General features: G+C 33.5%; 1 protein-coding gene across 21 annotated transcripts in view; it reads left to right on the forward strand.

The window, feature by feature from the left end:
* Window positions 1-22,596, forward strand: part of PARD3 (par-3 family cell polarity regulator) — a 670,322-nt gene that overhangs the window by 117,170 nt on the left and 530,556 nt on the right. The window lies entirely within an intron of this gene.

The following is a 22,596-nucleotide window of genomic DNA, read 5'->3' on the forward strand; positions in this document are numbered from 1 at the left end:
TTACCTGCCAGGATAGGATTTGGTAAATATTATCAGAATTAATATTTCCTTGTTATCATGAAATTATTTAGGAGATGCAGTCTAATAAAAAAGACTCCCTCTTTCTTCCAAAATGTCGTATATGATTGGTATTATTCATTGGTTGTACCTTGTCTTCTGGTCTATGGCTCATGGATAAATATTAAGGTCACACTTGAGAAAATATTGTTTAGTTGGCTGCATTTTTTTGATTATAACATTCTTCTTTTACACTAAGCATTCAACCAGGGACAAGAACACTCTCACTTCTTTTCAGTGCAGCTTATTTTCAAAGGATACAGCTCCAATAGGTCATATTAGAGTCATCTGAAACTAGAGGTATTTTAAGGCACATAAATAAGATTGCAGCTGAAATACTTGAATGGATCATTTATCTCTGTAATGTGGGTTCTCTCCACCCATGCTTTCCCCTCTTATGTGTTTATTGCTTGTCTTCCTGTAAATCCTCCACAGACCACATACTCAGTGTCCTGTTGCCCTTTCTTGAGGTTTTTAAGTATTTGACCTATTATTTCTTATTATCATTGGAAATATAATTGAAATTCAGTAACTCTGAGGAAATGAAATAGCAAAACATCATAAACATTAAAAGCAACATCCTCTCCACATATTTCAAGTCTTTTAATACTAGAAGAACTAGGCATGTCTATTGATGGGAAAAAAAAAGTAAACTTTTGTTTTGAAATAAATTTTTTTATTACATTATCTCCATTTTCTTTGCCTTAAGTATAAGAACAATGAATTATGTCAATTGCTTTTTCCTTTAAGATTTTCTTAAGTTTTGGTCTTCCTGGTGTTAAATTTTTTAGCCATGTAATCCATAGTATTGTAGTCAGACAAGTAGATACTTTGTGATTGCTGTCATTTTAATGACAGTTTTGCTAACTTTATTATAAACTTTTTAGCATAAAAACCCTTTAGACATAAACAAATAAAATGTATTTAAAAGTTCAGAAATTATCTACTTGAAATTAATTGTGTAGCCTCTAGATAAATAGCAATAAGGTGTTTGGAGAAGAGTAGCTGCCTTCTAAAGATTCTGAAAATTAAATTTTAAAAAATTTAAAAACATGGACTTTTGAAATTTCATGAAACAAATCTCCAGTATCATTGGATTTGGGTATGGGACAGTATAAGTTATATTTTGAAATCAATTTGCTTCCAAGGGAGATTATCTCTTGATCATATAAGACAAATTCAAGTTTTTATTATTTTTTTAAAGATTTCTACTAATTTGACTGGGTCGCTTTTCTCAGGAACACAATGTTCAAAAACCTTCTCAATTAGTAATAGTAACAAGAAGAACAGATTATTAAAATGAACATATATTATCCAATAATGATACTAGTTGTCATACTGGATAACTGGTTGCTGGATTGTTTACATCCAACACATCTTTTCTAATCTCTCCCCCCACCCCTTTTTTGTTGTTGTTTTGCCATAGTAGAGATGAGAAACACATATATACTATACTTGAATTCTTTGTCTTTGAAAAAAATGCCCATTGTAAGTATCTGAGCATTGTGGTTGTTACTTTGATACATAATACTGTTTCCCGAGTATTGCACAAAGTATTGTGGGGGAGAGGCACAAAGAAATGAACTTTCTGTCAATGAAAATCTTATTTAATACTGAACTGCAATTTTAGTTTTTAATTTACATTCAGCATATTTGTAAGTTAAGTAGTTGCTTCTTATTTCCAATTTAAAGTCTATTTTCATTGACTTGTAGGTTTTGGCTTCTCTGCAAGCATAGATTAATTGCAAACATTTAATCTTGCTTAAGAAAAGGAAAAATATTCAAGGGATGGTTGGGTATATTGGACCTAGCCCTCTGTTTTCAAGCTTTATGAGATAGGGTTATGTCTTGTTTCACATTGGGTTATAGAAGTACTAACAAAGTAGATCAATTAGCTATTATAGGGAGAATTTTTTCCTGTTATTTCTGTATAAGATAAGTCACAATGAGAAATCTGAGGCCCTATTCTGTGTGACTTGTGTGACCTCAGGGAAATCACTTAGCCATTTGTGGCCATCTCTTGTCTCTTTCTTATTAAAATGAAGGAATTGAAATAGATGATAGGCTCATAAGAAAAAAAAAATGGAAGAAATCTATGTTAAATATCTGGATTTTGGAGCCTATTAACTTTTTAAATTGGAATTAAAAATATAATAATAATAATAATAATAATAATAATAAATTTATAAAAAGATGGAGTACTCAATTGACTCATTAGATTTAAGGGACCTACATTGCCTATTCAAAACATTGCTGGTTGTGGGGACTGCAGGTCATTTAAAGGATAACCAGTGATTATCTTTTCTAATTTAGGACAGTTAGGTGGTACAGTAGATAGAGTCCCGGGTCTGGAGTCAGGAAGATCTAACTTCACCCACTTACTAGCTGTGTGACCCTGGGGAAGTCATGTAACCCTTTTTATTTAAAAATGAGCTAGATAAGCAGATGGCAAATGACTATTATCTTTACCAAGAGAAGCCTCATTAGAGTCATAAAAAGTTGGGTATGACTAAAACTACTGAACAACAAATTGCTTAATAAATACATTCTCATTCATTCATTTATCTTTGGGGTAGAGCCTGAGCCTGTAGTCAGGGAGACCTGAGTTCAAATGTGCCTCTGATACATACTATTATTTGATGCTGGGCAAGTCACTTAATCTTGTTTGCTTCACTTTTCTCATTTGGAGAAAGAAATGACAAACCATTTCAGTATTTGTGCTGAAAAACTCCCAAATAGGATGTTGAAGAGTTGGGCACAACTAAAAAATGAACAACTGAATCTACTTCATGCAAAATATGTGTAAATCTCTTTCTCTCTCCCTCCCTCCCTCCCTCTATCCATCCCTCCTCCCCTCTCTTTCTTTCCCTTTCCCCTTGCTCTCCCTTTCCCCTCTCCCCCTCTCCATTTTTCCCTCTCCCTTCTTTCTCTCCCTCTTTCCCTCTCCCCCCCTTCTTTTCTCCTCCCCTTTCTCATCCCTCTTTTTATCCCCCCTTTCTTTTTTCCCTCTCTTTTTCTGTCTGTCTATCTTACTTTCACAGATCTTACTTCCGTAGACTTTCAGATATAAATCTGTAACATTAAGTGCCTTCCTCAAATTAAAAATTAAAAAAATATAATTATATTATTATGAGGAAGCTAATAATAGGAGAAATTTAATCACATGGCTAGGAAATGGTGGATCTGGATTTTCTTCTTGCTTGTCTGATGTCTTTTTTAAACAAGATAGGAATCTAAAAAAGCATTTTGGGAAATCAGAGGTATCAAGATGACTTCTATCTGAATAAGGTTTTATGCAGCAAGTGATGTTTGAGCTTCCCCATGAAGGGTTTAGACAGGTGTAGGTGGAAGGCAGAGACAACAACATGAGCAAAGTCAGTGTGATTTTCCAAGAGTAATGACTAGTCCAGTTTGTGGCAATGAAGTCTATAGAACATTAGTGAGAAATAAGCCTATGAGTGGGAAATCGCCTAGTTTATGGCCTTGAATTATGGAATCGCAATATACAATTCCGTTTCCTAGTCTAATCCAGGTTACTGATATTGGAGTAGAGCTTGCTAGGACCTGCCTTTGTTGGAAAACTGTCTATTCTGCCTCCTAGTGTGATTGAAAACATAATGGCCTATGGACTTGTTTCTTCATGATTTATACTAAATGGGCTATGTTATTTGTCCCTTTTTGAAATCTTCATGATGGGGTGGTGGAAATAAATTTAAAGTTCTTAAACATAAACCTCCAGGGCATGCATTATGATCTAAAAATGGCAGACCTAGTAAATTGTCTTCTCATGTTAATTATTTGAGAAACAAATTAGTAAGTGTTGCTTTCACACGGGTATTTTCCAGAATTCTTCTCCCACTTACCCAGCTGCTTTCTTTAAAGCTGGCTTAAGAAAAACTTTGGTTGGTTTTGGATTACCTGGTTCTTTCACACATGAGGAATGCACTAGTTATTTTGACTGTCATGGTTTCATATTGATTTTCCAAGTGGTAATTCCAGATATTCTGAGACTAATCTCTTCATTGGCAGCATTGAATGTTGTTTCCTTGTTCTTCTACTATTGCTCCTGAGTTAATGAAAACTTGCTTTCTTCCATTCATCAAGGGCCTGGTTTTTAATGACAGTTTCATACAATATCATGAGGTAATTCACAAGATTTTAGGAGATGGACAGCTTCTCATAAAAAAGGGCTGTGGACAGTGAAAGGAAATCAAAAGCCAAGATTTCACTGGAGCTTAACTCATAAATACAGGCCATATTCCATAGTGACAAATATGCTAATGAAACAATTTAGCTACAAGAACATCTGCTTGGATTCAAGTGTTTTCACACAGCCTCTGAAACACATAGCTACATACCTAAAGAGATTTAATAACTATAGTCTGGCCTCTGAGGAGAGCACTGTCAATACCTTTCATTTGTCATGTCATTCCCTTTAATTGTGTCTTTTTCCTTCTATCATTTAATCAGCATCCATTAAGTACCTACTGTATATATGCCAGGTATTCTTGATGGGTGCTGGGCACACAAGGACTGAAATAAGGCAATCCTTTAAGATGCTGATATTCTCTTGACATGGACACAGATAAATAAATACAAAATAAGTGAAGTGTAACTAATACATGTTAGTTATTCTGGTGGTGGGAAGGGTACTGACAACTGAGGATTCAAGATGAATCTTGTGTAGGAGGATACATTTGATCTGAGCCTTGAAGGAAGCCACAGAGTCCAAGAAATAGATGTGAGAAGGGAGTTCATTTCAGGCATAAAAGACTACATGTACAAAGGCATAGAGACTGGAGATGGAATGTTGGGAATGGAGACTAGCAAATAGGTCAATTCAGCGAGAAGGACTTTGGCTCTGCTTATTTATTTTCATGCCATAACAAGCCAAAACCAAGAAAAGCTTCTTTCTGTGTGGGGTGTGTTACAAAGCAAACAAACAATGATATAAAAAATAGTAACCTTATAGAACTGAGTTAAAGTTTTGGATATTTTTCATAATAATTCTAAAAATATTTTATTATGCATTTTTCTAATAAATTGATCTCTATTTTCCCATTTGGGAACACAACTTTTTAAAGCCAAGTGCTTTTGAGGACTTACTCCTGGGAAAATAGCTTCAAATTCTGCTTTTTAAATGTCTTAAGAAGAGGTTGCCTCTAAATTTGTATTTTTAAGTATATTTATTTTGAAGAAATTTTTAAATTTCTCCTACCCTGTTCAATTATTTGCCAAAGACAAAGCAGCCTTTTTGAGAATAACTCTTTAGATTATAATAAATATTCTCCTGAAAATTTTTTTTTTGAATATTATCATTCTCATTAAATCAATCTAATGGAGTATAATTACTTAATTAATTTGGATGTCTCTTTAGTACGAATCTTGGCAGGCAGTTGTGTTTTTGGATTATTCTGATATGCAACATTTGGGGTAGCTGTTCATAAGAAAAATGCCCCATGTCTACTTGTGAATGTTTAGGTTGGCTCATAGTGCTTCAGCTTTACCAAATACAGTTACAACTTTAGTCAGATGAAACATGGATAAAAGGAATATGCTATACATGTATACATGGATCCATGTATACATACATCATGGATTTCTGATAAAATCCATATTTAATACATTTTGGGTTATTGCTGTGAAGCTCACAGAGCAATATATCAAATGATGAAAACTCAGAAAACAACCCTAAAATACTGACCATTTTCTTTTAGTATTGCTCTTATTGTAAAGATTGATACAGTAAGTGAAACTCATTTTGAGGGCAGTTACAGCTACTGATTCTTTTGACATTTCAATTTTTCATTACTGTCTATATTGTACTGAGAATGTCAAATGGATCTAGCTTCTTACTTGATTAAGGGAAATTTGGTTTCAAGATTTTTGTGTGTTTTTTTTTTTTCCTTTTTTTCTTTTTTAATCCTTTCTAGCAGTCTATTTTCAGACTCTTCCTTCTTTTCCCCTCCGCCTTTGCTTTGTTCTTCTCCCTCTCTGTCTCTCTTTTACTTTCTCAGTCTTTGTCTTTCTTTATCTCTTCCCTCTTTCCCCAGTCTAGCTGAAAAAGATATTTAAACTTATCCTTGCTTGGTTTCTTAAAATTATCCAGAAATTGTGTGGAAATATTATGGGCTTGTCAGCAAGTCTGGTGTACCCCTTCTGATATTTAGCAGGTTACTAAAGCTTCTCACCGCATACAAGTGAAGATATCATGGCCATTAGATTAAATATACTTTATTTTCTTCTCTTTCCTCATTAAAAGTAAAAAACAAACAGGAAAAATCAAATACATCAAACCTTTTCAAAGGTGCCTCACTCCTTATTCCTATAGTAGTTTGTTTTCTACTTGATGAGAATGTTTCTTCTACTTCTGTGTGCATTGAAGCAAATTTAATCCCCCTTATACCCTTCCCTTAGCCCATTTCTCTTCAGCCAGTCTTAGCTTAGTCTGAAGAGAAGCAGTAGGGAATCTGAGAAGGTGTGCCAAAAACAGGATATGGAAAACGATTTGGAGCCTTTAAAATGTTTTTAAATTTGAGAGGAGAGATGCAGCTTATTGGTAATGGGAGGGTCAAAGAGTGATTAATTTGGCTTCAGAGGACTGAGATTTCTGACATTTTTTAACCTCTGTAACTTAACCACTCCTGGGATTACCTAGCTTCTTTTGTAAAATGAATCCCCTCTAGTTCCAAATCTATGAGCCTTGATAAATCTAGGAACTAAAAGTCACTCTCCTTTTATGTCGTATTTTGATGTTTACACTTCAGAAATCCACTTCTGTTTAATTATTCTGATTCTGCTGTTTGGAGCAGGGACCAATCCCTGATTGAGGGCAAAAGAGGTTGCAAGGTTGTCATTTGTTTGTATTAAATGAGGAATATCAGGTTTAGTTTGTAAAGTTACTGGCATTGCTCTGATTTTAACAAGAACAAGAAATTTCTTTGGCTGTCTCAGTTACTAAGTAGGTTGAATAAGATAACTAAACATGTTAGGAATCTGATAAATTGATTTGGAACCACTGTAAAGAAAATGAGGCATTGGAATTTTTGTTTTACCTCTTTATTTAACATTCAGTAGGAGGGAGTTTCTCCTCCCAGGTCTAGCAGATCTGAGGCATGGGGATAGGGATAGATTTCCTGGATAGGTTCCTTTTTGAGGAACAAATGTTGAAATTTTATTGATTGTAGGAAGATGGAGTCAGACATTAAACGTGATAACTGAAGGGGTTATAGAATCCACAGAGGATCCAAGTAATATAGTAATTTGATCTTAGACCCTCTTTTATTGTCATCTCATTGGTGTAGAGAACTCATGGATTTTTTTATTCATTTGAGTACTTCCATAAACATACTTATGACTAATTTTTATTTGCAGAATAGTACATCTATGAATAATTTTCTAGTGCCTGCATAAATTTTTTTAGGAGCATGCTATTAAAAAAAATTCCACTTGACTATTTTTTTGAGACTCAGCTTATTTTTCTTTTTCTGTGCAACACTTCATAATTTATTTATGTGCTAGGCCAGGCAAAATGAGGCAATATTATCCAATGTGGTCATGATGATTTCTGCTGTCAAGATTTGTCAGTTAATGTGCATACATTTTTGGTGGAGTTGTAGCTCTGTGTCAGAGATTGTGGGTGGAATAGAGGAGAGACCCTACACCTTGGTTTGGTGGCAGTCTGAAATTCCTAGAAAGGAACTTGGAGCTCTCATTGTGTTGTCTGAGACAGAGTTTGTGAAAACTAGAGCTCATTTGTTGAAGTGATATTGAAATGAAGTTCATAAAACATTCATAAACTCTTGCTATGTTAAGGGATCAAATTGCTGCTGAAATTTCCAGACATACAGAGAGAACAGCTTGCATTTGACACAAATCTCATGGTTAATCCCTTTGAAGGCTCTTTATCCCCTTAATTAATGCCTGCCTATGTATATGCCTGTCATCTGAAAAAAAAATGCAAAAAAGTTTTCAGTTACATAGAGGTGACATAGCTTAATAAGAAAGAAAACATTTAGGTCAATAATTTTTAGAATGTTAGTGTTTCATATTGATTATAGGATTGTAAGTCAATTGTCCATCACTGTGTGTGTGTGTGTGTTGTGTGTGTGTGTGTGTGTTTGTGTGTGTGTGTGTAGGGGGCATTCCTCCTTGCCCCCCAGCGTATTTTAGTCCATACTGAGAATATTCTAGTCTCCATGTTTCCTTGTTTTGGGACCTGAAGTTTCAAGAAAGATGATTATATTTAAATGGAGTATCTTTTATTATAAGTTTTTGAGAATTTCATGAGAAACTTGGAAGGGCTATTAGAAAATCCATTGATTAGCATTCCATTACAGTTGTACTTATTTCAGCAATTTTGTAGGCTCTAGTAATATATATATATATATATATATATATATATATATATATATATATATATATATATACATACATACACATACACACACAATCACATGAGCTTGTATTTTATTAAAATACTTAAATGTATATAGTATTTTCAAGTTTGTGAAATGCACTATATAATTATCATATCTCATACTGACCTTTTGAGGAAGATGTTCCAATTTAATTATCTTTATGCAAATGAGGAGATTAGGTCAAATAAATGAAATCTTCCATGCTGAGTCATGCAAATTCTGAATGTTGGAAGTCAGATTGGACTTCAGGGCCTAATGTCAGGTCTAACATTGTATCTTGAATGCTATATTGTTTCTCCTAGAATAAGCTACTGAATTTTTTTGAGCATATAGAGTGACATGGTTAATGATTGTGCATTAAAAAGAGTATTTTGGCTGTTGGGTAAAGAACAGATTGGAGATGAGGCAATCTGGGGTCTAATAGAATAGTACAAGAAAAAATAATGGAGTTAGAGGGGGAACATGTCCTAGAAGTAGAATTAAGTAGCAGTTGATTGGATGGAGTCGCAAGGAAGGCTGTAAGAAGGGAGAGTGAGGAGTCAAAAAACCTTTCCATTTATAAAAGATGATCTGTCTTGGGACTTGCTTATTTTCCTTTATGCTGTTGTTCTACACAAATAGTGACTACTGACCTGCCTAGAGAAGCTGGACCACCCTAGCTGTTAAATACAAAGAGGAAAATTCACTGTGATAGAATAAGGGTAATTCAGTTCAAATAAATGATTTGAGCTGACAATAGAACTGTGAATATGAACTTAACTAATGAATGTTTATAATCATTGGCCCAAATTATGCCTTTAACGTTTTTAAATTTTTTTTAATTTTTTTAATTTTTTTATTTAATAGCCTTTTATTTACAGGATATATGCATGGGTAACTTTACAGCATTAACAATTGCCAAACCTCTTGTTCCAATTTTTCACCTCTTACCCCCCCACCCCCTCCCCTAGATGGCAGGATGACCAGTAGATGTTAAATATATTAAAATATAAATTAGATACACAATAAGTATACATGACCAAAACGTTATTTTGCTGTACAAAAAAGAATCAGACTCTGAAATATTGTACAATTAGCTTGTGAAGGAAATCAAAAATGCAGGTGTGCATAAATATAGGGATTGGGAATTCAATGTAATGGTTTTTAGTCATCTCCCAGAGTTCTTTCTCTGGGCATAGCTGGTTCAGTTCATTACTGCTCCATTGGAAATGATTTGGTTGATCTCGTTGCTGAGGATGGCCAGGTCCATCAGAACTGGTCATCATCTAGTATTGTTGTTGAAGTATATAATGATCTCCTGGTCCTGCTCATTTCACTAAGCATCAGTTCGTGTAAGTCTCTCCAGGCCTTTCTGAAATCATCCTGTTGGTCATTTCTTACAGAACAGTAATATTCCATAATATTCATATATCACAATTTATTCAGCCATTCTCCAACTGATGGACATCCATTCAGTTTCCAGTTTTTAGCCACTACAAAAAGGGCTGCTACAAACATTCGTTATGCCTTTAATTTTAATAAATATTAGGAACATAGTAGCAAGAAAGAGCCAGATACATTTATAATTATGGGCTACAAGATAGCATTTGTTCTAAATTATACACACGGTATCAAATTTTAAAAATACTTCAAAAGCAACATTTTGTTTGGCTTTGAGATGATACAGATCTGTTGTATTTCTTGTGTGTGCTCCTGTGTACAGTTTATATCGAATTGTTCATTTGAGCTAACCTTTAGTTTCGTTTTGGCAAAATAAGGCACTATAAGATCTCACTTGTGAAGTTACAAAATTAATTTTGCTAACGTATTATTGTATAAGATAAACTGTGCCTTGAATCCCTTGGGAAGGGTACTCAAGTCCTGGTGAAGCAGAATTTTAATGTGTCAACATAAATGAATTTTGTATTAAAGATGAAGGAAATATCACAGAATTTTAAAGTTGGATCAGAGATTTACAGACGATCTGGTTCAAGCCATCCATTTTATGGGGCTGTGGAAAAACATGTATGCATGATTTTGTTAGCATTCTAAGCATTCTAAGAAGCAATTTATATTTATATATGAAAGTTACTAAAAAGCTCTTGGGCCTTTGGACCCTTTTTCACTGCTAGGATTATAAATAACCAAAAGAGAGCAAAAAAAAGATGAAAATGTCCTTAATGTACACAAATATTTATATCAACTATCTTTTTTTTGGGGGGGGGATGGGCGACAAAAATAGAAACTAAGACAATATTTAACAATTCATGAATGACTTAATAAGTTATAGCATATGTATGTGATAGAAGAGAAATGAAGTAATAGATTTCAAAAAGACACAGAAAGACACATTGATACAGAGTGAAGTGAAAGTACTAGAAGGATGAATTTTACAATTACCAGATTATACAAATGAACACTTTTGAAAGCTTTTATAAACTAACAAAGAATGAAATAAGTCAACTAAAAAAAACCCAAATTACATGATAGCAATCAACAACTTTGAAAGACATAAATATTATGATCAGTTCAATGTCTTATTTGTGATTTCAGAGGGCTGATTATAAGGAGGGGATGGTTTTATGATTTGGAATTATACACACACACACACACACACACACACACAAACACACACAAACACATCCAACTGGGAGAATTTGTTTTGCCTGATCATGTTTCTGTGAAGAAAATTTGTCGTCCCCCTCTCCCCTTCAATGTATTAATAATGCAAATTAATCTTAGAAATGTGCTGTGAAAACACTATATGCATCTAGAGAAAGAACTGATGAATAGAAGTGTGAATAGAATGATTTTACATCTGTGTACATATTTATTTAATGATAGCCATCTCTAGTGAGAAGGGGAAAGGAGAAAAAAAGAAAGTTACATGATAACTTTATTATATTTTTAAAAGGAATATCAAATTATACATAAAAGGTTTCAGTTTCATGTGCAATAATTTTTTTTCTTATTATATTATGTCATGACATATATGTTTTTATTTTTTTAAGGTCAGAATAAAATAAATAAAATAAAATAAAAATATTTCTCTCCTGGAGAGGTTGTTGAACATTTACCAGAACATCCTTAGACTTTTAAGAGACCTCTCCCAAAGTGGGGGTAATCTCCAAATGTTTGTAATGTAAAATCAAAACACATCAATACAACTGAAAGCATAAATACTTTTCTAAAAGTCAGTATAGGCTCCAGTTAATAGTAATTTTGATAAATGATAGATAGCCTCTAATTTCTTAACTAGAACTTTTGATAGTTGTGGAAATACTTCTCTTGGCTAGGAATTGATTCTTATCTTCAGAATAGTTTGAAGTTATTTGAAAAGCAACAAAAGGAATTCTCTTATCCCCTATCCCCTAGATTTAACAGGAAAATAATCAAAATGAACAAGTCAGAAAAATATAGTTGAATTAGGATTTTCTCTGAATTCTCTAAGTAGTTTGCAAATGAGATAATAATGAACACCCACTTGGATCAAAAAATATTTGAGTTAGGGGCAGTGGATAGAGCACCAGACACTTAACACTGCTTAGCTGTGTGACCCTGGGCAAGTCACTTAACCCCAAATTGCCATCCCCCTCCTCCCTCCAAAATTGAGTTAGCTAAAAGTGCTTCTTGAACTAGTTTGCATTTGGTCATATTAAATTTTTCTTATGACAGAGCAATTTGTTGCACTGTGAATGACAATATTTTTTTCTTTCACATAAATTTTTTTTTTCTATTGTTGACTTGTGTATATTTACTGGCATCCAGTTCAAACTGAAGTTGTAGCACTCTGATGAAATTTTGAACAACTCTTACAATTTTGGTTGCAGATGTTTTAACTTTTGGAGAATAGTTTTGATTTAGTTTTATTCTTTTCTGCATTGTCTGTGTATTTCCTGAAACTTGAGAGGAAATTTTGCTAGTAAATTTGCATAAAGTATTGCATTCATATGAAAACTATGCTGTACTCACTTCTTTTCCAGAATGAGGATGATAGAAAATGAGATGAACTTACATTAACTACTGGGAAGAATGTATAAACTGAGGCATAGCTCTACTCATCAGATACTAGTAATACCTAATTTAAAATATGTAGAACTCTAAATACGAAGATTTATGTGCAACTCAAATTTAAAAAATGTATTTATACATCTATATATATATATATATATATATATATATATATATATATATATATATCACATCGTCTGTGACACTGTCACACAGGAAACAGTTTATTCTGTACTCTAAAAGTACAGATAAGCAATGATGAAAGTTGTGGTTACTATCTGAGTATTTTAAAAATTTGCAAGATTCTGGTTGATTCCTCTGTGAAGAGATGGGATTGTGTAAGGATATTGATCATTGTATGATCAATATTCTTCCTAGCCAAATTTTATTGCTACTTGTTATTAGTATTGTGTTAGACTATAATTTTCTGTAACTTTCTCAGTTTTATAGTAGGACATTTGCAAGGAAATAAATAAACAAATTTGAAATTCTGTCCCCTTCTTGTCCAACTTTCTCTTATTTGGTCATTTTCCTCATCTTCATTCTACAATTTTATTATAGCCTCATAATTGCCGTGTGGCAAAGTAAAGGCAACAGTAAATGAGTGAAAAGACATTTATTATGTACTTACTGAATGAGTTAACTTTGACCTCTGTTGGGAACCTGGAGTCCGAAAGAATGATTATAATGATCACAAATGGGGGGGAGGAGGGCAAGGATGCTAATGTTTTCTTTTTAAGTAGCATGTTTTTTCCAACTGCCTTCCTTTTCTGATAGTAATGAAAACATCTGAGAACAATTTCTATAATTCTATTCTGGTTTTTAATCTTTATGAGGTTTTTCATCTTGATGAAAATGCTCACATGTGGATTTTTATAAGGAATTTTAACCCCTTGAAGGAAAGCCTAGAGGCTGAGAAACAAATCACTGTATCGAGAAAAGTTCTTTGGATTTTAAAGCAAAAGTATGTTTATGCTGACTTTTGACTCTTTCCTGTCCATTATATGCATATTTTGGCAAGAAAGAAATTAGACAATGTGCTGGGCCTGAGGTATTTGCTCACACCCTGTCAGTATCAAGTTGTGCAGGTATACCCTGTTTTACTCAACTTCATCTACCTTTCATTCACCTTTTATATATGCTTAACTGGATGGATCACTCTTTTGTTTGTTTCCTTGATTTGTATCATAGTCTAACCTGCCCAACTATAGGTATTCAGTTGCTGTGATGAACAGTGAAATGAACATGCTCTTTCTTCTTGTACTATGAAGCTCTTCAACACTCCTCTCCCCTTTTTAAAAGTTATTTCACAGTATTGATCAAGCTTATTAATTAAGATCTCACTGTCATTATCTGGTTCTTTGAAACTTTGAAAATTACATATTTTAAATTTATTTTCTCGTTTATTTTTGGGATATTGCCTGTCCTGCAGTTGTTTCTTTCTGCTGGATTAAGATGGCAGATAGAGTGAAGAGGAAACTTGACCAGAGGTATTCCTCTTTTTCTGATATTTGTTGTAATGACTCAGTGAAAGTCTTGAAGTATGCCAGGTCATTGGACAGCAAATGATAAACTTTGGAAATCCAGAAAAGACAGGTTGATGATATATTTTAGTCCACTTTTTTTCTGAGTGGCCAGAACATAATTGACTTTCAAGATTTAAAGTAACCCCTGGCATATAAATTAAGGATTTTGTTTTTGTGATTGACCCAGCAATCAAAATCATATTTTCATTGAAGATGTTGCTTTACCAATATTTAGTTTTTAATGTAGTAACAAAGACATTCCTTTCTTTTTTATGTTGTTCATGAAATGAAAAAGTATTTCAGTTATTTTTTTAATCTTGCATTTTAGTGCAGGGATTTTGGTATACAGATAAATTCCTTCTTGTGTATACCATTTCATGTTATGTGTTTACAAATATAAAATTATACATAGGATCACTGACCAGTAGGAAGTTAATGAAGTATCAGATTGTGTGGACTAGTTAATTTTTTATATAGTCACAAATTATGTACAAAATGTAAATTAGCATTTATGTTTATTTAGTCTAAGAAATGATGTTTAGGATTGCTTGATATCATAATAGGAACAGAAATAGAAATTGGATTTGTGATTTTATTGGAATAGGGAACTTCTTAATATGGAAACTCCTTCTTACCAATGCAGAACTATTTCTCTTCTGATAATTACAGTTTTACAGAATTGCATAAATACTTGTGAGATTAACTTGTCTAAGTCCAAAAAACCAGTATTTGTCAGAAATGGAATTGAACACCCTCCAGGCTTGGAGACTGGCTCTTTAGTCACTGTGGTAGGGTCTCCCTGGAAGTATATTCGGGTAATTATTTCTTTGATTTAAAAGGGGGAAGAATAATATAAAAATATAACATTTTTCATAATCCCAAATGACTTTCATTCTCTCCTCCCTTCCCCCCCAAAAAAACTCCCCAAACCAAAAACACTATTTTGTTCAAAACCAAAGATCTTGGCCCCAAATGGGGAATTCTTGGAAATATGTTTAGAAGGCAGTTCTGCAGTGACTATATAAAGTAATTAATAGCTCAGATTACAATTTATGAAAATAGCAGGCATTTCTCCCTTTTAAGTAGTCACTCAATTAAAAAAAAACCAAGACAACATTCTTTATGTATTATTCTTTTTTGGGAAGGAGGGATTGGTGATAGTTGTAAGTAATTACAAGAACTACTCAATGAGGATTGCCAGTTTTGCTGTCCTCTTTGGCTGATTGCCATGGATTATGTATATCCCCAATGTTTTTTTCATATCATGATGGGAGGGGGCGGTGTGAAGGAGGGAAGGGTGTTCAGTTTGTTTGTTTGCAGGGAAGTAGAATTCTGAATTCTAACATTGTATTTATCCATGCCTCTGTATAAAGCATGATTATAGCTAAACATCCTTGATAAATTGATTTGGACTATTCTCTAATGGAATTTAATGAATTCATACTTCTGGCTAGATACTGATATGGTAATAGTAATGGTAATATAGTGATTCCATGATATTGAGTATCTCAATGATTCTAAAACTTTATTTTAGCTAACATTTTCCAAATATGACTTAGAACATGAGTTGATGCAATGTTTAGAACTATTGAAGGAGACCCAAAGGACTAGAATGAATAATTCCTTAAAAAACTCCAAGAGCTCTCATAATAACAGTGTCATATTTTCTACTTACTGGTGCTTCCTCCCTAAAAGCTCTGATGGTAGTAAGTAAGTAGTATTATTTCCAATCCTTTTATAAATTAAGAAAATGGGGGAATAAAGAGATTATATAACTTGCTCAATTATTAGATTAATGTCAGAACTGGGGACTTGGAGCTAGATTTTTAAAAGAAAAATTCAAATCTGGTTATTTTTTCCTGTGTTATGAATAGTGTTTGTTCCATATATTCAACAACTATGAGTTATTTTAACATGATTTGGGTTTTTATATTTACAAATGCATTTAAAATTATTATTTTAAATGCTGAATGTGGGCAGTTAGGTGACTGCAGTGGATGTAATTGGAGTCAAACTCCAGATGAGTGAAAACTCATCTTCCTGGTTTCAGATACTTACTAGCTTCAGATACTTGTGACCTGGGAGGAGATACTTAATCCTGTGTGCCTCAGTTTCCTCATCTTTAAAATGAGCTGGAGAAGGAGTTGGCAAACCACTGCACTATCTTTGCCAATAAGACTCTAAATGGGGATGTTGGATGTGACTGAAAAATTATTGAACAATAACAAAGATAGAAAAAGATTTTTCCTATAGGCAATCCCACAAGAAATAATAATAAGGCAAGATGAGGGTCTTACCTCAAAGTAGTATTGCAGATTCATAAGATAAGACATGCTATTCCTAAACTTGTAGGGGAGGCCATAATGTCCTTGCAAATGTCACTTGAGAAGTCTAAAATCCTGATTTTTGTTGTCTTAATTTGTCATTAAAGTATCATGACAGTGTTTACAGAAGTAGGACTATTAACCTTGAGGATTGTTTGCCAGAGTCTAATTTGTTTAATTAAATTCTGCTGAATATTCTACACTTCTTGTTCTAAACTGCTTTGTAATTACTACTAGTAGTAATAATCACAGCTGTGTTTTGTGCTTTAATAAATGCTTTCAAGATAGTGATTTAACTTAGAAGCAGTCTTGTGGGGTAGGACTAGTTTTTGAGTCTTAGAGATGAGATCAACTGTTTTCCCTGAGAATTTACAAAGAAAGGAATCAGAAGCGCTAACTGGAGGAATTTGCCATGTCAGTTTATTTATAGTGATGTGAAACTTTGATAAAAGAATAGGGAAGAAATTATTACATACTAGAAATGTGATACAGTAATCTCTCTTCCTTTCAAACACACTGCGCACTGTGATTATGGGAAAAGTTTCTAATGTTAGTCAGCGTTAATGATAATCCTGACAGGCTGGAAGATCTTGAATCATAGAAACATTAAACAATGTCAGTCTACCATATTTACTTTAATACTTCAAGGATCTGTACTTATTGCTTCCTTCAATAACAACTTCTCACTGTTTGAGTTTGTCTTTGGTTTAATTTTTTAAGTGTTGCTGTGGCCAAAAAAATTACTCACCGCGACATAGTATGAGCCAGAGTTATTGGATGAAGTTGCTTTGTAGAAGTTATATATAGTCGGGTTTCAGATCTGATAAGCAGGAGCAGCTATTTTAGTGGTAAGCCCCCTTAAACTTAGCTAGGGTGATTATCAAGTATAGGGATGTCATTCTGGTCTTCTTTGAGAACAGAGGACAACAACCAAGTTTAGTAGTGAAAGTTGCTACATTTCAGGCTTCTGGCAGAGCAATCATGAGTTAATTTCATTTTAAAAAGTCACTTAATATCCCTTTCCATTATGTAGAAAGGTCTGTTTTCCTTCAGGAAGCATCATTAAACCTTTCTAGCTTGCTAGAGAACGTCACCATTAACTGTAACAGACAGTGCTTGGTATGGTGAACATGAAGTAACACGCTATCAGTGAAGATGATGTCAGTCCCGGATTCCTACAAATATTCAGGAAATGCTTATGCAAGAAATGATTGCACGCTGCTATTTGATAACATCACTGGAAAAGAAGTTTCTGATTATGGACTCAAGTGGCACAGTGATAGCATGCTGGTCCTGGAGTCAGAAAGTTCACTTCGGTCAATTATCCAATTCTTCATGACCCTCTCTGGGGTTTTCTTGGCAGGAGTACTGGAGTGCTCATCTATTTCCTGCTCCAGCTCATTTTACAGATGAGTAAACTGAGGCATACAGGTTTAAGTGACTTCCTGGTAAAAGTCCAAGGCTAGATTTAAAATCAGGAAGACTCAAACACCTGAAGATGAGTCTTCCTGACTCCTGGCTTGGCATTCTATCTACTGTACTATCTTGCTCTCCCAAGAGGGAGTCAGGAAGAGCTGAATTTAAATGTGGTTCCACATACTTACTAGTTGTGACTCTGGGCAAAACCTATTTTTCTTTGTCTGTTTTCCGAACTATAAAATGAGTTTAATAACATCTAATTCCTAGAATTATTATAGGGATAAAATAAGATAATATTTGTAAAAGTCTTAGCATAGGGACTGGCACATGGTGGACACTCAATAAATGTTTATTCCTCATGAGAGAACACCTCCTACCAATGCAGAACTTCATTTTTGCTGTAACTTATAATTTTAAAAAGTTGCCTAACTAAAATTAAGCTACTTGCTCAGGGTCACATGGCCAGTAAATGTCTATCTTCTTTCCCTTTCCCTTCCCAGATCCAATACTTGATCTACCACTGACTGGTAAAACTGAAGTGGTTGCCTTGATTCTGGGTGGCCAGGCATCATGAATAAATGAAAAAGCACTTAAGTACTTATTGTGTGCTAATACTTCTAAACATTAAGAAAAATATGGACTAGGTGTGAGTTTGGAGGGATAGATACAAATCTATTTTTGGTGTAGACCCATAATTCTTGCCCTTGAAAGACAATATTATCCAATATTAATATAAGTACATTTAGTGCTTTTCCTTATGATGGAAAGGAATGTAAGATTCGCTTATATTTGATTTTTGAATAAAGCACATATTATTTTTCGGAAGGACAGTAGATTTATTTTTCAAAAGTCTTTTACATAGTCTTTTTGAAAAAATAAATTATTTTTGCAATTGACATGTGCACAGAAACTGGGCAGAAAGTTATGAACATGTCTGTCTAGTAAAATGTGCATTTGTGTATATGTGTGTTTATGTAATATGTATATATGAGTATGTGAATGTTATGTATGAATGAATGTTCCTTATTATAACATATTGTCTATGTATAGTAATATGCTAAAAGGGTTTTTAAGCTATTTGTTGCATTATTTTTGAGAAATTTTGAAAAATTATAAGTATGGCACATGTTTGTGTTTTAAAATACCTCTGATATCTAGCTAATGAAATTAACTTAAAAAATAAGTTTGATTATATGTGTCTTGAGAAACAATTTAAAAATTGAAATAACTTTTACTGAAATAAGTACCATGATTTGAGAACATATTTTACAAATGCAAAGATGTGAATTTAGTTTTATCATCAATTTCGCTGTCAGGTGAGCCATAAATCGATAATAGAAGTAATAAGAAACAGGGAAAACCTAATGGGAATGGCATTATTTCATATATGTTGCAGTTCAAGCACTTATTTTCTTTTTGATTTGCAGACCATAATTTTCACTGACAGCATTAGTAGCTTTTAGCAGAACTGCTACTGACAAGTGACATCCGTCTAGCCATATGCTACCTCATTTGACTTTGCTTCATGACTCTAATGTCTGTCTGGCTTGAAGCATAGTAAATCCTAATACTTGTCCATGTATTATTTAATACAAGCAAGTATAAAAATGAAGAGGATAGTAAATCCTTGTCATTTGTTTCTTGCTAAAGGAATTTCTTCATCTCCATTACATAAAAGCTAAAACTTGCTCACACGTATTTTGGCCTTCCCTTATCTGAGTCTTTATATACATTTGAAACCAAAGTATTAAATTTAAAACGAGGAAGAATTCTTTTGGCCAAAAGGCTTGGATTTCTTTTTCTGGTGTTCCATACTACTCTTTTTGGCATGTGTTTTGGTGTAATAGTAGATTGCATTGCAGGTGGACAAAAAAGAAGTAGGGCACAATATTAAGCTTGGTTTTTTTTTTTTTTTTTCTCCCCTTTAAAGTGTGGTATATGGTTTACTATTACCAAATCCTAAAATTTCATCTTGTTCTTTTAGGAATTGGTATTGAGTTACAGTGTGACTCACTGTTACCTTACCGGCCAGAGACTCATGTTACAACGAGAAGGGACATTCTTAGATATACTCATCATTAGCCTATTCTCCAGACACAACCTATAGTTATTTACTCAAGAACCATTGTGTAAAAATTAACTTTTTAGTTTAAGAAACAAGCATGTGTATTTTTCCTGGTAGTGTGTGTTGTCCTGATTACTTAGTTAAAAGTTGTTATTTCCCCCAGAAATCAACTTATTTTAGACACATTTAATCTATTCAAGCAATTGTGCTTTTTAACATTGTTCCCTTTCCCTCCCCTTATCCATTAGTTCATTTAATTTTTATAATACAGCTCTTTCATGGACCCACTAAGATTGACAATGCAGGTCCTATGGGTCCAGAGTTTTGTAGAGTAACATCTAAATGTTTTTGTTTATCTAGAAGCTTGGCTTATATAAATATTACATAAAATATAGAAGTCATGGATAAAATGTTTTTTCAAATATGAGTATCAAAGATGAATTTTTTTTTTTAAAGCTTTACATAGATAGAAGAATTGGTCAAACCTAATAAAATACTACCCTTGGGTTAAAAAAGTCAATTGTGCAAGAATTGAGAAAGCTTGGCTAGATAGCAGCTTGAATAGAAAAAAAAAAAAAATCGGAAGTGTTAGTGAATTTCTCACTAGGAATCAACAATATGTGACATGTTGGCCCTCCAAAGCTAAAATGATCTACAGCTGTATTCAAAGAAGCCTGGTATCTAGGAAGAAGGGATAGTTCTAACTTACTGTTTCCTCATCAGTCTAGAACAGAATGCTCATTTCTAGGTTCCTCATTTTAGAAAGGCTAGAAAGGGGTAACCAAACTGCCAAGTGAATGATTTTGAGAAGAGAAGACTTAATTGGAGCCATGAGAGCAGTCCACAAGTAGTTGAAGACCTGTCATGTACCAGAGGGATTAGAGAGTTATTCTGATTAATACCAGAAGGCAAATTTTAAAATTATGGGTGAAAGTTGTGAAATTGGACTTCTTGGCTCAATATAAAGAGAAAAGCCTCTTAAGTTTTGGAGCATTAGGTTCCTGTGGCACTGGAGATTTTCAATTCAAGGCTGTAGGAAAAACTAGATATAGATATTCTTTATAAGGATGTGTGTGTGTGTGTGTGTGTGTGTTGCAATACATATGCATTTAACTCTAATGACTTCAATCAACTGACATAAATTTAAGTACTTGTCATGTGTAAGGTACACGAGTTGTATATGCTTATAAAGACATTTACAAAATAAATGTGAGTTAATTATGGGGAAACGGGTACTATCAGCAGAAAGGATCAAGAAAGACTTCATATGATGGTAGTATTTGAGCCAAGTCTTGGGAGACCAGGAATTCTCAGTAGCAAAATTTTGAAGGAAGGAATCATTTTAGGTATGGAGGTGGGGATCCACAGGGAAATTACTTATAAATAGGGGGCAAAGTGTTATGTATGAGAAACTATAAGAAGCTCAATTTAGTTGGATCTTAAGAATGCATAAGGGGAAATAATGTATAAACTAGAAAAATAGGGTTAGTACCAGATTGTGAAGAGCTTTAATTGCCAAACAGGAGCTATATTTGATCTTAGAGGAAGCAGGATTTATATTGATATATATGAGATTGTTACATACTTCTGCCTTATCCTTAGGTAGATATTCTTTTTTCATTTCAAATTTTGGAAGCCATTTAAATAAAGCACACATTTGTTCACGCTAGCCCAAAGAAAATAGATGAAAGAGTAGAAATGGCAGTGGCAGTTACTTGAATGTCACACCTTCCTTCTCCTGTTCAGTGCAGAGCACTTCTTTTTAAAGATGCCAGATCTTAATATGTCTAAGTCCTGAGCCCTTCACTTTGGGAGTATTGTTTTCAGCATTGTTGTCAAGGTCTTCCTTGCCAAGTGAATAAAGTGTATTTCCCCTAAAGGAATTTGTCATAAAGAATTCTACCTATTATTGTGTAATCATCTTCTTAATTATGCAATCCTAAAATCTTTAAAATAAATACTTAATAATCTATAAAATAAATATAAAATGTGTAATTTCTTCATTTTATTCTACTTTGATATCAGTGAAATGGGAGTGTGATGAAAAGATCGATTCCATCTATCCCCAGTCTACTTGCCTTTTTCTTTGTACTTTTTACAGTTGAATATTTTGTATATGTAATCATCGATACATTTCTTTTTCACTTTTCCATCCCCATTGCAGGCTACTCTTGCTATATAGATTTTTTTTTTTTAAATCTTAGAAAATAGTTTCCGAATCATTTTTATCATAATGCATTTTCTTGTGCCACATGCTGTTTTCACAGCATTAAGTATCTTACTTTGTTTAGTGTGTTCATAATGTAATGATGATTGATAAAACCAATAGCTTTTCTTCAAATTATTTTATGACTAGATACAGTAGAGTGAATGCAGATGTTGGACAAGAACCATCCATCTTCTTGCTATCAATTTACTGCACCTGTATGTTTTGACAGATGAAATTAAGAGTATTAGCTTCTTTGGACATTGACAAATGTGGCTTATGAGAAATAGCCTCACAGTGATACCCTTTTAGTGCAGTTCTTTTCCTGCTTTGAAGGGAAATGATTACTTTTCACCTTTAACAGTATTTTTAATGGAAAATTGCTCCTTCCATGGTTTGTCCCTGATGATTTAATTATTTTAATTTTTGAGTTTAAGTTCTGGGGATTCCAAGTTCATTTTCCTACTCTTATTATAATCAAATTATTACTGATGATTAGCTAATAGAACTCCAATAGAAGTTCTCCAAAGGGTAAAGATGTGACAGTTATTTTTTTTTCCTCCATTCAGTGAGGTTGGTTAACATCTGG

Source organism: Sarcophilus harrisii, chromosome 5 (genome assembly GCF_902635505.1).
Source record: "Sarcophilus harrisii chromosome 5, mSarHar1.11, whole genome shotgun sequence".
NCBI lineage: Eukaryota > Metazoa > Chordata > Mammalia > Dasyuromorphia > Dasyuridae > Sarcophilus > Sarcophilus harrisii.